The following is a 14,922-nucleotide window of genomic DNA, read 5'->3' as shown; positions in this document are numbered from 1 at the left end:
TATGAAGTTTAGGGATTTGTTTTAATTTCTATAGTGCTGGATCTACCTCCCTGATCTCCCCAAACAGCTCTCTTACCCTCCTCCTCCCACTGCTTGATGCCATTTTGTTACTATCAGCTAGTCTGCCAGTAAGAAAACATTTTTATTTTATTTATTTTTTAACTATTTTCTAGTGTTGTGGCACAACCCCTGACTCATCATGCTAAACTGCTAAATAGCCAGACCCATATCAATTTCTGTTAATTAAATAGCAACCAGACACCCCATCACAAGTAACCCTTTAAATGCTCCATCACAAGTATCCCTTTAAATGCTGGACCTCCATTGCTCTTAACGCACTTGCTGCCCCTACACTGCACCTAACACTTAGGCCCCGATGTTAGAAAGTGCTACGAGGCAGGAAAATATTCCAAGCGATCCGCGGCTATGTTGATCGAGCTTATCGGAATATTCCCAGCTCTCGACATAGTCGGAAATGTAAGTTAAAAAAATCTAAATGATAAAAATGTAAGTTAAGAAATGTAGCTTAAAAAAATCTAATTTAAAAAAATCTAATTTAAAAAAAATCTAACTTTAAAAAATGTAAGTTAAAAAAAATTACAAAACCTGAAAACGAAAAACCTCAAATGAAATCTAACTCTACTCTAACACCTAAACCCCCTCTAAATTAACCTCACTTAAATTGCACAAAAAAAGCTAAATTACACAAAATAAAAAAGTAACAAAAAATTATAAACTACATTGTACAAAAAAAAAGCATTATACCTAACACTAAACTACATGCCCCATAAAATAAAAAAGCCCCCCCCCAAAAAATATATAAAAACCCTGAACCCTAACTCTAAAATAAATTACTATAGCCCTTAAAAGGGAATTTTGGAGGGCATTCCCCCCAGCTTTTTTGCCAATAAAATAAAAAAGTTACAAACCCCTTAACTTACATTAAAGGAACCCCCCCCAAAAAAATCTAGTCTAAAAAAATCTAGCCTAAGAAATAAAATTAAAAATAACAAAGTCTATTCTAAAAAAAAAAATAATAATAATAAAAAAAAAACCCCTAACTAACCCCAAAAGTTTTACTCACATCTGATGGGGACTCCTGCTCCTCTTGATCCGTTGAGGGCCCATATTCATCCATGGCTCCAGTCGCCGGAGGCCTATCTTCGCGGGAAAGCAGAGGCAAACTTTGGCGGCCTCTTCTGCCGCCTCCGTTCCACAATCTTCATCAACAGCTGGGCCCATCTTTATCTATCCTCAAGGCGCCGGAGGCACATCTTCACAGCGGCGGACTTTGGCGGCCTCCGCTCCTTTCGTTCCGCAGGTTCCTTTCTTCAACTCTCTTTAGGGAACACTCCTCTTCATGCGATCTCCGCCGCATACTGAAACCTGGAAGCATGGAATCCCAATATATAGGGGTATTACTTAATTCTGATTGGCTGATTTCAAATCAGTCAATCCCTATTGGCTGATTTGAATCAGCCAATAGAAATAACTTTTTTAAATTTAAATGGTCATGTTATATTGGATGATTAGAATTTAAATTTTAAAAAGTTATTTAGCAAATGGATATTAGCATAGCTTTGTTAAGTAAAGGATCTGACAATATAAGAATGCTGGATATCTTTTTTTTTTCTTCTTAAGGTAGGAAGTGAGTCACTCTGCCCCTGCCATTTCATACTAAAAATAGTATATCACAAGGTCAACTGGGACTCCCTTTGAATCATGGTGTTGGGATTTGGCTTTGCAGGTTGCTTCTCAGAGAGAAAGATAAACTATTATAATTATCTAAGTTTTAAAATGCACCAGGTCAGATTGATGTATATAATATATATATATAGACAAAAATACCCCTCTCCTTGGGATTTTGTCCCGGGAACAGCTTTGACACAGTCTTCACATCAGAAAAGTACTCCACACACACTAGGTTCAGATGTAAACACCCTGGTCTGTATATTCAAAGACAATTTGCAGGTAAACAGCTTTAACATAAACAAAACAAAATGCATCCTTGCATAATGGAACTTACTAAACAGAATAAAGGATTCTTGACTAAAGTTGTGTGGTTTTTCCACACCACTGCAAAATCACAAACAGTTTTCAAACTTACAGGCCTAGAACCTTTAGACAGCTGCACAACATGTATTCTGTATTTCCCATACAGGTTCTAACTAGCAGCCTCAGCACACACTATTTGACAAGAGCTAATTACATCCCTATAGCTGCCTGCAGGTGAGAAAACCTTAGCTTGTAGGGTAAACCTGAACTGGGCTCCTCACCTGCAATTCTCTGCCACATCTAAACTGTGGAATACTGGCCCAAAACACAATTATTGGCACATTTTTAATCCCACCAAGAATATTGTAGAATTTGTGGGGAAACATAAATTCCTTTACAAACAATCCCTTGAGCTCTGTCACATATCTCCCCCTCAGCTCAGACCTAATGGGATCAGCAGCCTTAGAAAAAACTGAGTGCATTCTGGAAAGACTATTAGCATTTCCCTGTTTACTTCCTGCTCTGTATTCAATAGAAAAATGATATGGTTGCAAACTCAGGAACCAATGGCTAACTCTGCTTTTTGCTCACCAATGTAATTGGAGCATGATCAGTCACCGATCTAAACTTTATCTCTGAGATAATACTTAAAGTGATTGTCAATCCTAGCGTTTGTGAAACGCTAGGATTGACCATTGGAACAAATAAAGGGGACTTTCATTCATAAGGTATAAAATACTTCATGCTGAAAGTTCCTTTATTTGTTTCAAGCGTTTGCCGCACTGAGCTGCTCAGGCAGACCACGGCAGAACGCTGTTTTGCTAAGAGGTGACGGTTTTACCTCTTATCAAATAGCTGTGCGCTCCAGCAGGCGCCAAGCCGGATTTCCCGCACGGCTATTGGCTAAGAGGTGAAAACGTCACCTCTTAGCAAAACTGTGTTCTGGCGTGGGCTGCCTGAGCAGCTCAGTGCGGCGAACGCTTGAAACAAATAAAGGAGCTTTCAGCATGAAGTATTTTATACTTCATGACTGAAAGTCCCCTTTATTTGTTCCAATGGTCAATCCTAGGGTTTCATAAACGCTAGGATTGACAATCATTTTAAATAGTGTCCACTGTCCATTTTATCGCCAGACACTCCTTCTCCACTATAACATATTTCCTTTCATGGGGATCCAGCTTCCTACTAAAAGACCAACTCATGAATTCTCTGCATTGGATACGCATCAAACTTTGAAATTAAATTCAGTTTACAGTAATCATTACAGAATCTAATTGTGCCATCAGGCTTTGGCGCAAAAACAATCAGTCTGCTCCAATCACTTTGAGTTTCTTCAATTATACCCAAATCACAGTTTTGACTTCTGATCTAACAGCCTGCCTATGAGCCTCAGGTATTCTCTATGGTTTAAAATTAATCTTTTTTTCTGTTACAATGTCATGTTTAATAATATTAGTTATACCTGGGACGATGGAAAACACCTCTCTATCACCTAGCTTTAGAGTTTTGCGGCCAAAGGGGTGCGTTAGCTACGCGTGTTTTTCCCCCCCCGCACCTTTTAAATAACGCTGGTATTTAGAGTTCTCTGAAGGGCTGCGTTAGGCTCCAAAAAGCGTACAGGCATATTTACTGCCACTTCAACTCTAAATACCAGCGTTGCTTACGGTAGCGGCCAGCTTGAAAAACGTGCTCGTGCACGATTCCCCCATAGGAAACAATGGGGCAGTTTTTAGCTGAAAAAACCTAACACCTGCAAAAAAGCAGCGTTCAGCTCCTAACGCAGCCCCATTGTTTCCTATGGGGAAACAGTTTCTAAGTCTGCACCTAACACCCTAACATGTACCCCGAGTCTAAACACCCCTAATTTTACACTTATTAACCTCTAATCTGCCGCCCCCGCTATCGATGACCCCTGCATTTTATTATTAACCCCTAATCTGCCGCTCCGTACACCGCCGCCACCTACATTATCCCTATGTACCCCTAATCTGCTGCCCCTAACACCGCTGACACCTACATAATATTTATTAACCCCTAATCTGCCCCCCCCCAACCGTACCTACGTTTATTAACCCCTAATCTGCCGACCGGACCTCACCGCTACTATAATAAATGGATTAACCCCTAAAGCTAAGTCTAACCCTAACCCTAACACCCCCTAAGTTAAATATAATTTAAATCTAACTAAATAAATTATTTCTTATTAAATAAATTAATCCTATTTAAAGCTAAATACTTACCTGTAAAATAAACCCTAATATAGCTACAATATAACGAATAATTATATTGTAGCTATTTTAGGATTTATATTTATTTTACAGGCAACTTTGTATTTATTTTAACTAGGTACAATAGCTATTAAATAGTTATTAACTATTTAATAGCTACCTAGTTAAAATAATTACAAAATTACCTGTAAAATAAATCCTAACCTAAGTTACAATTAAACCTAACACTACACTACACTATCAATAAATTAATTAAATAAACTACCTACAAATACCTACAATTAAATCAACTAAACTAAATTACAAAAAATAAAAAAAGATTACAAGAATTTTAAACTAATTACACCTACTCTAAGCCCCCTAAAAAAATAACAAAGCCCCCCAAAATAAAAAAATGCCCTACCCTATTCTAAAATAAAAAGTTAACAGTTCTATTACCTTACCAGCCCTTAAAAGGGCCTTTTGCGGGGCATGCCCCAAAGAAATCAGCTCTTTTGCCTGAAAAAACCCCATACAATACCCCCCCAACATTACAACCCACCACCCACATACCCCTAATCTAACCCACCCAAACCCCCCTTAAAAAACCTAACACTAAGCCCCTGAAGATCTCCCTACCTTGTATTCACCCAGCCGGGTATCACTGATCCCTCCAGAAGAGGGTCCTAAGTCTTCATCCTATCCGGCAAGAAGAGGTCCTCCAGAGGGTCCAAAGTCTTCATCCAGGCGGCATCTTCTATCTTCTTGCATCCGGAGCGGAGCGGGTCCATCTTGAAGCAACCGACGCAGAGCCATCCTTCCTCACCGATGGACTAACGACGAATGAAGGTTCTTTTAAATGACGTCATCCAAGATGGCGTCCCCCGAATTCCGATTGGCTGATAGGATTTTATCAGCCAATTGGAATTAAGGTAGGAAAAATCTGATTGGCTGATTGAATAAGCCAATCAGATTGAAGTTCAATCCGATTGGCTGATTGGATCAGCCAATCAGATTGAGCTCGTATTCTATTGGCTGTTCCATCCAATGATGGTGTGGCTGTGTTAGGGACTCAGGCAATGTAAGGACCTTGAGGTGGTGCCTGAGCTTTCCCATTTGGCCAGATGCGGTAACTAACCTTTCCAGTTGTGATTTTATCTTAGCTGTGAGCTAGCTGGTGAGTGCTGGGTGTTTCTATGTGTTGTATTACTTTTTGTTTGTAATCCCCCTTGTTTCTTGCACCCATTCCGGACTGGGGTTAACCGCCTGTGGCTCTGGTGACATCACAGCTTTTTTGGAGTGCTATTTAGCACCCAGGGCTGGATGTTGCTGAGTCACAGGATGTGTACCTGGTCCGGTCTTGGAGTGCAGTTCCATTCCATGTTTTGTATTTTCTCTGGGTGATTACATCCACCTTTGCACCCCTTCTTTGTTCTCAGTCTGTTTGGCTTTGTGAGCTCGCATGATGGTGTGGCTGTGTTAGGGACTCAGTGGAAAGGACCTTGACGTGTGGTGCCTGAGCTTTCCCATTTGGCCAGATGCGGTAACTAACCTTTCCAGTTGTGATTTTATCTTAACTGTGAGCTAGCTGGTGACTGCTGGGTGTTTCTATGTGTTGTGTGTGTATATATATATATATATATATATATATATATATATATATATAAATTCAACTATACATTGTTAGTAATTAAAGATGAGAACTAAATTCTGCACTGGCACTGCACTTTAGACATGTCTGATCTAAATGTTCTGTTTATTATGCAAATATTCAGAAGAATGCTGTCATTTATTATGACGTGTTTATGTAGAGAAATAAATAAATTATATATGAAATGCATGCACATTCTGAAGTGGCTTTAATTTGATTTTTTTTAGTTGCACTAAGAAGTAGCACAACCATACATTACCCTTTTATCCTGTTTAATGACAAAGAGTGCAGCTGGTTTCTAAGCTGGCATGATTTAATATATGTAAAATATAGCTTTACAAAAGCCAAGAGTGTCAACCAGCTGGCTTATCTTCCAGCAAGGATAGAGTTTCACTTTAAAGTGATGTAAGGTATGTACATTTCATTCCCATGACCCAAGTTTGTCAACTTCACAATTCATCCACATATGCCTGTTTAGATCCAACCATAATGAGGGCTAGATTACAAGTGAGGCGCAAACTGTTTTGTGCAAGCGATATAGTCTTTTTGCAAGCCTTTTTAATTGCGTTGATATTACAAGTTCATTGAAATCACAATTGCACTAGCAGAATCGCCATTAATGCTTCAATCCTTACCGCGATCTCAGAGCTGTGGTTAACTGTTTTCGGAAACAAAACAGTTGCACAAAACACTTTTAAAAATACATTACAAAGTACAGTTACACTCATATTAACACTGTCTAATAAAATGTATTTAAAAAAAATACTGCACAAAAAAGTTAAAAGGGCTCAAAGATAGGAGATCTCAGGTGATAGAAAAAACCCCCACCAAAGTACTTTAACATAGAGATACATACAGATACATTGCTAAAGATATATATATATATATATTATTGTATTTATATGTGTATATATGTATTTATATACATATATTCAGAGATAAACACATAAATATATATGTACACATATATAGAAAAATATATAAGTGCAGTAGAGCCTTTGCCATTATGTAGATGAAAAGATGTAAATACATATATATGCAATATTCATATTTAATAAAGATTTTAACTATGTATCTACTGTAAATATTTTACATTTGCTAATGCGAATATAATATGTTGTTTGTGCAATGGGCGTTTTTTTTCAACAATTTATTTTCTCCATTGACGTCTATGGGGAATGTGAAAATGCAATCGTGTTTGCGCGATCTCGGGTGTTATTTTTTTTTTCTACGTTTTTTTCTCCATTAATTTCTATGGGGGAATACATGCATGCACACGCAAAAATTTGTTAGGATTTTTGCACTATTTGGGTTACCGCTTGAGCAAAATACGTTTTTGTGGAACTTGTAATACGAATGCAACCCGACTAGCGCAGAAAGCTTAATTCTGGTGGAGTTTTCGCGATCGTGGAATAAAAAAATACTGTGCCACTTGTAATCTAGCCCTGAATCTTTTATCAACTTTTTTTTATAATGTACGTTATTTAAAAAATAAAATAAAAAAATATACTTAAATGGCATAACATATTTTTTTCATTTTGCTTAATTCTACAGACATAGGGGCATATGTATCAAGCTCCGAATGGAGCTTGATGCCCCGTGTTTCTGGCGAGTCATCAGACTCGCCAGAAACAGCAGTTATGAAGCAGCGGTCACAAAGACCGCTGCTCCATAACCTGTCCGCCTGCTCTGAGCAGGCGGACACACATTGCCACAATACAACTCAATCGGGTTGATTGACACCCCCCTGCTGGCGGCCCATTGGCCGCGAGTCTGCAGGGGGCGGCGTTGCACCAGCAGCAAGGTCTGGCGGACCTGATCCGCAATGTTGGATCAGGTCCACCAGACTTTCATAACTAGAGGCCATAGGGTTAGATAACAAGCAGGGCGCTAACTGTAGCGAGCGAGCGATATTGGCTTTTTGCGCGTGACTGAAAATCTTGCATAAAGGGTAGTGCGTTGAAAAGGTTGCACTAAACACAACGTAAATACATTACAAATTACAGTTACACTCATATAAACACTATCTGATAAAAGTGAGTCATATAAATATTTATTAAAAAAAAGTTAATGGCATCATGGTATATGACAAGGTGTTTGACTGCAAAGGGCTTTGATGTATATATACATACATATACATGTCTAAATATGTGTATGCAAGGACGGAACTACAATTGGAGCAGCAGGTGCGGTGGCACCAGGTCACGTGCTGGATGGTCCATAAATATTAGCCAGTCTATACATAGGCCTGTGTAGGATTTGTACAATCCTAATCCAGGAGAGCCTTTTATGAGTGTAGGTTGCAGGTCCATCTATCCTCAAAATGTTAATACAGAGCAGCATTAATATTATTACTATTGCTTACTACAGAGTTACCTTTGGGGGGGCCCAACATTTTTTGTTGCACCAGGGCCCTCTGTTGACTAGGTCCACTACTGTGTGTATGTATGCATATAAATGCATCTATTTATGTATATACTAGTCCTAAAGCCTGTTCACACGGGCCATTTTTTGCAGTATAGCGGTCCCACCCCTTGCTCTCTCTCTCTCTCCCCCTCTCTTTTGCTCTCTCACCCCCTCTCTTTTGTGCTCTCTTTCCCCCTCTCTTTTGCGCTCTCTCCCCCTCTCTTTTGCGTTCTCTCTTGCTCCACCTCTCTTTTGCTCTCTCTCTCCCCCCTCTCTTTTGCTCCCTCTCTCTCCCCCTCTCTTTTGCTTTCTCTCCCCCTCTCTTTTGCTCTCTCTCCCCCTCTCTTTTGCGCTCTCTCTCCCCCCTCTCTTTTGCGCTCTCTCTCCCCATTTTTGCAGTACAGCGGCCCCACCCCTTGCTCTCTCCCCCCTCTCTTTTGCTCTCTCACCCCCTCTCTTTTGCTCCCTCTCTCCCCCTCTCTTTTGCTTTCTTTCCCCTTCTCTTTTGCTTTCTCTCCCCCTCTCTTTTGCTCTCTCTCCCCCTCTCTTTTTCTCTCTCTCCCCTCTCTTTTGCTCTCTCTCCCCCTCTCTTTTTCTCTCTCTCCCCCTCTCTTTTGCTTTCTCTCCCCCTCTCTTTTGCTTTCTCTCTCCCCTCTCTTTTGCTCTCTCTCCCCCTCTCTTTTGTGCTCTCTCTCCCCCTCTCTTTTACACTCTCTCAACCCCCTCTCTTTTGTGTTCTTGCTCTCTTTTGCACTCTCTCTCTCCCCCCTCTTTTGCGCGCTCTCTCCCCCTCTCTTTTGCACTCTCTCCCCCTCTTTTGCTGTCTCTCTCCCTCTCTTTTGCTGTCTTTCCCCCTCTCTTTTGTGCTCTCTCCCCCTCTCTTTTGCGCTCTCTCCCTCCTCTCTTTTGTGCTCTCTCCCCCCTCTCTTTTGCGCTCTCTCCCCCTCTCTTTTGCGCTCTCTCCCCCCTCTCTTTTGCGCTCTCTCCCCCTCTCTTTTGCACTTCTCCCCCCTCTCTTTTGCGCTCTCTCCTCCTCTCTTTTGCACTCTCTCCCCCTCTCTTTTGTGCTCTCTCCCCCTCTCTTTTGCACTCTCTCCCCCATCTCTTTTGTGCTCTCCCCCCCCTCTCTTTTGCGTTCTCTCCCCCCTCTCTTTTGCGTTCTCTTCCCCCTTTCTTTTGCGCCCTCTCCCCCTCTCTTTTGTGCACTCTCCCCCCTCTCTTTTGCACACTCTCCCCCCCTCTCTTTTACTGTCTCTCTCCCCCCTCTCTTTTGCTGTCTCTCTCCCCCCTCTCTCTTGCTGTCTCTCCCCCCTCTCTTTTGCTGTCTCTCTCCCCCCTCTCTTTTACTGTCTCTCCCCCCCTCTCTTTTGCTGTCTCTCTCCCCTCTCTCTTTTGCTGTCTCTCTCCCCCTCTCTTTTGCTGTCTCTCTCCCCCCTCTCTTTTGCAATCTCTCTCCCCCTCTCTTTTGCTGTCTCTCTCCCCCCTCTCTTTTGCTGTCTCTCTCCCCCCTCTATTTTGCTGTCTCTCTCCCCCTCTCTCTTTTGCTGTCTCTCCCCACCTCTCTTTTGCTCTCTCTCTCTCCCCCTCTTTTGCTGTCTCTCTCCCTCTCTTTTGCTCTCTCTCTTTCCCCTCTCGTTTGCTCTCTCTCCTCTCGTTTGCTCTCTCTCTCCTCTCTTTTGCGCTCTCTCCCCCTCTCTTTTGCACTCTCTCCCCCTCTCTTTTGCGCTCTCTCCCTCTCTTTTGCGCTCTCTCCCCCTCTCTTTTGCACTCTCTCCCCCTCTCTTTTGCGCTCTCTCCCCCTCTCTTTTGCACTCTCTCCCCCTCTCTTTTGCGCTCTCTCCCCTTCTCTTTTGCACTCTCTCCCCCCCTCTCTTTTGCGCTCTCTCCCCCTCTCTTTTGCGCTCTCTCTCCCCCCTTTCTTTTGTGCTCTTCCTCCTCTCTTTGGCCCCCTCTCTTTTACGCACTCTCCCCCCTCTCTTTTGCGCACTCTCCCCCTCTCTTTTGCTGTCTCTCTCCCCCCTCTCTTTTGCTGCCTCTCTCTCCCCTCTCTTTTGCTGTCTCTCTCCCCCTCTCTTTTGCTGTCTCTCTCCCCCCTCACTTTTGTGGTCTCTGTCCCCCTCTCTCTTTTGCTGTCTCTCTCCCCCTCTCTTTTGCTGTCTCTCTCCCCCTCTCTTTTGCTGTCTCTCTCCCCCCTCTCTTTTACTGTCTCTCTCCTCCCTCTCTTTTGCGGTCTCTCTCCCCTCTCTCTTTTGCTGTCTCCTCCTCTCTACCTCTCTCTATCCACCCTCTTCTGCTCTCTCTATTCCCCCCTCTTTAGAGCTCTCGTGTCACGCCCGGCCCATCCACTTCACGTCCGGACACACCCACATCACACCCACCCGGCCATGCCCATGTCGCACCCGCCCGGCCACGCCCACTCCACCACACGACACCAGGTCAGTTGGAAGGCCAGGTGTGTTTGTCCTCGTGCGCAGTCTCTACTGCACATGACAGCTTGTGACAAACACACTTGGCCTTTTATTATATAGGATGTGTGTACATATGTATGTATTTATGTACATATATATTTATGTGTTTTACTGTATATTTACTGTACATATTTAACATTACAATGTTGTTTACATACAGGTAAAAGTTATTTTGGAAAACAAAATTTATGCTTGTCTGATTTTCTTCTTTTCTTTCGAAATGATGATGGTCCACAGTCCTCCATAAAATATTGGATATATTTCTCACCAAAAAGAGTAGGTCAAGAACTTATAACAGACCTTATAATCACTCCCACCTCCCATATCTATCTTAGTTTAATGTATATCCGAGTAGAGAATAGGAAATATATAGGTAGGAAAGACAAAGCAGGGTCTGTGGAGGTGTCATTAGAACATTAGAACTGTCACCCAAACATTGATATGGGAGGGGCCTGTGGACCATCATCATTCAGAAAGAAAATAATTTATCAGGCAAGCATACATTTTGTTTTCTTTCGAAAAATTATGATGGTCCACAGTCCTCCATAACATATGGGGCTAATACCCAAGACAATGGTCTGTGTTACAGAAAAGGTAGGACAATTTTGTCTGGCAGTTCTTGTTTAGCCAACACTGTGGCCTAAAGGACTTTCCTGCCAAAAGCTGCTTGAAAAAAAACCAAAACCTGATAACGATAAACTCTGAAAAATACATAGCAAAGACATGCTGCAGCTTTGCAAATCTGCTCCAAAGATGCATAATATTTTTATAAAACAATGAAAAGCAAAAGAAGATGCCTCTTGGTGCAATAAAATTTCAAATGTGGATATCCTCCCTCTATGTGATATACGATGTACTCACAAGTGCAGCAGCACCAAGTTTGCTAATTGAGGCAGAATGAGATCTCACAGTGTCCCCGCTCACTGATCAAGAGTGTGGAGTCAGCTACTCCCAGCTAAACTTAATTAGCCAAAGAAGAATGAAGATGTACACACAGGGTTTTACGAACAAAACACCATTTATTCAAACATATTAAAATCTTTAGAGCTGATAAACATGCCAGACTCTTAAAAACAGCAATAAATATTACTGATGTTGACTCCTGTATGGTTCAGGTATGATTCTTGGAAATAGGTTTGCTAGATGAAAGTCCCATGGACACCAAGGTGTCTAATTGCAGAGCCTTTGGAAACTTTGATCTCACACAATAGCTTGAATGCATATGATTTAAATGAGAGGTCATCAGATCTATGTCCTGTAAGCCCATAATAAACTCAGAGCGATCAGAAATGTCCTAATGGGGATACCACTCACTTGGATGGACAAATTGATCACTGAGATGATCCACCTCCCAGTTTGTCAGTATATTTATGAAAATCTAAGTAGTGCTCTCCAAATAATACATCAGCTTATGGCAGGGTTATAACACAATACAAATAATAATTATCCTTAAAAATAGAAACCCTTAACCAACATGCATCTACTAGAAACCATACGATTAATATAAATACCTGAATTCTTTTATTTAGTTAATGTCCATGAACATTTTGAAATATATTTGCAATACCAGAATATGACACAATATTATATGCGCTTGAAAACTATTTAAATATGCTATGCAAAGTTCATACACGCTTACTTTTAAAACCAGCCTTATTTACAAATAGCCTTTCATTCAGTTTACACAACGAGACTAAAATCTTTATCTTTTAACATCCAAGCGATACATTTCTAACAGTGCTTATAATCAATAGGATAATATATATATTTAACTGCAATTTATCCTAATACAATATTAATTTACAATATCAGAACTTGCACAGATAAGTTACTTAGCCAATCAGATTTAAACAATATATAGGCTGTGACTACCAATTTAAAATACAATTTATTTCTCTGACTCTGCCAAGCCCAGCAACAATGAATGCTTATTTTAAATTGTTTTTGCATACAAACAGGCCAGCTAAGAACTATCCAAAACAATGACACACAGTTTAAAAGTACCATCTGCTCTTTAAATCTATTTGTTATAGCAATCTTTTAATACATTACCAAAAAGAGTACCAAATCGATATCCAATATTCCTTGATAGGAATATTTTCACCTCAGAAAATACCAATAAGTATAATTTGCAGTCAATGAGAAGAATAGATCAGCTTTGCTTTAGTAAATGGTATTTCACGCCCAACAGGAACCAGTTTACAAGTTTAGCTCAGCAGAGATCTCTCTCTCTCTATCTTGCAATAACTTTATATGGGTTCTCTTCCATCATAGGTGATGAATATGGGTGGTCCTCCTTGTCTCGGATTGGCCCTCATGCTTGTCCCTGGTCCGCCCTTAGAGTTGAAGCATGTTTACCATGGCAACGCATCTTTTGAACAGTTAAATTCCCTTAACTGTCCTACCGGTATTGGCCCTTAGGCGGCAGCAGACATACAGACAAAACAAATTCACCTTTACATTTCTTAAGCATTTTTGACAAGTTAATTATTCTCATAACATGGTTATTTAATCAGATCACACTCTATGCATTAATCATATATAATCCCAATTATAGATGGTTAGTATTAGGTTATTTTTAATGATTATTCTGATACCAAATATGTTATATTATTAACATTGTATTATATTAAGGCAATTTAATACTTCTAATTATTAGCTTAAAATGCATTATAATTTTATCAGTATCCTGGCATTTCTATACAAATAACAGTCTATTTTTATATTTCCAATAGTTCTGCCTGCATGCACTCCTCTACGATCCATCTGAAAAATAGAAAATGTATGTTTTATATATATGCACTTCAAATATGGGATTATTAAAATGGTTATTTAATCTACACTAATTTCTGAATTTATTTCCTATATAAATATCCCATGCAGCAATTATCCATTTAATATAATGTGTTTAATTTCAATATATATTCATGTGTTTATATTTATTATCATATAAAAGACCGTCATATATCCATTAAAATATATATTTTCTTATAATGCTGAAGTGTATTCTACTTGCCAATCACATAGTTGTTTTAAAATCACAATGGTAGCCATTTGCTTTCTCTGTGCTATCCTCCCCAGACTCTTCGTCTTTTACTCACCACATGCACCTAAGTGTAATGCTGAAATTCTCACAAAAAACATGTCACTTTGGACTAGATTAACAGGCAGCGTTGTAAAAGGGTAGGAGATTTTATCTCACAATTCCAGGCAGTCACACACATGGCCTTTTTGGGATTGTTGTTGAATTTAATCAAACCAAATGTTTATTTCCCTCACTGGGTGTTAGAATAATTTTGTATACTAAATGGGGGAAGAGCTGAACATAAGTTTGCACTTCCAATTAAGAGAAAATGTTACCTTTTTAAACATGCTCAGTGGGGGAGAATTTAAACATGATTGAAGTCAGTTTGTCTGAAGGAAAGGAATCATTTTCTACTGACCAGTCAGATCTGAATACATATATATATGTTTATTAACCTTAAGATATATGATTAAAATATATATTTATTAACCTTACATATACTGTGACAAGTTGTTTACACCTGGTATGGGAATTGACAATAGGGAGCAATGAGCAATCTCTAAGACTTAGTTTTAGACACTTCCCATATGGCCAATAGACTGCGGATATTCCACTTGATGAATAATGAAGGCTACCACTGAGATGTCCTACTGGAGACAAATAAACTGTTCCTCCCTTAATAGGGGCCAGGGTTGAGAGCCCAAAGATTGTTCAAAGTTTCAGATATTGATTGGTAACCTTGCCTCTAGAGGAAACCAAGCTCCTTGCACTCTTCAAGAAATCCAGACCACCCCCCAGTCAGGGAGACTGGCATCCGTTAGCACAATAGGCCAAGACTGACAAAGGAAAGATGTCCACATTGTCAAATATAGAGTTTGTGTCCTCAAGAAAAAGATTGAGTGACTGAACATCCAAAGCAATCTGTATGCCAAATTTAAATAATTATTTGACCACTGTAGTAGCAAGCTATTAAAGGGGTCTCAAGAAAAAGTAAACTGCATCTGAAGCAGCTACCATAAGTCCCACTGCCACCCTGCACTGAGCTACTGATGGAAGGCACTTCATGGTAGGAAGAGACACACCCTCTGAATCCTACATTGTGAAGTTCTGTCTGAAAACTAGATGCACAATGATTGAGTCTAATATGATTCCCGTAAATGCTATCCTTAG

Source organism: Bombina bombina, chromosome 3, assembly GCF_027579735.1.
Source record: "Bombina bombina isolate aBomBom1 chromosome 3, aBomBom1.pri, whole genome shotgun sequence".
Classification (NCBI taxonomy): Eukaryota; Metazoa; Chordata; class Amphibia; order Anura; family Bombinatoridae; genus Bombina; species Bombina bombina.
Note: the sequence above shows the minus strand (reverse complement) of the source record.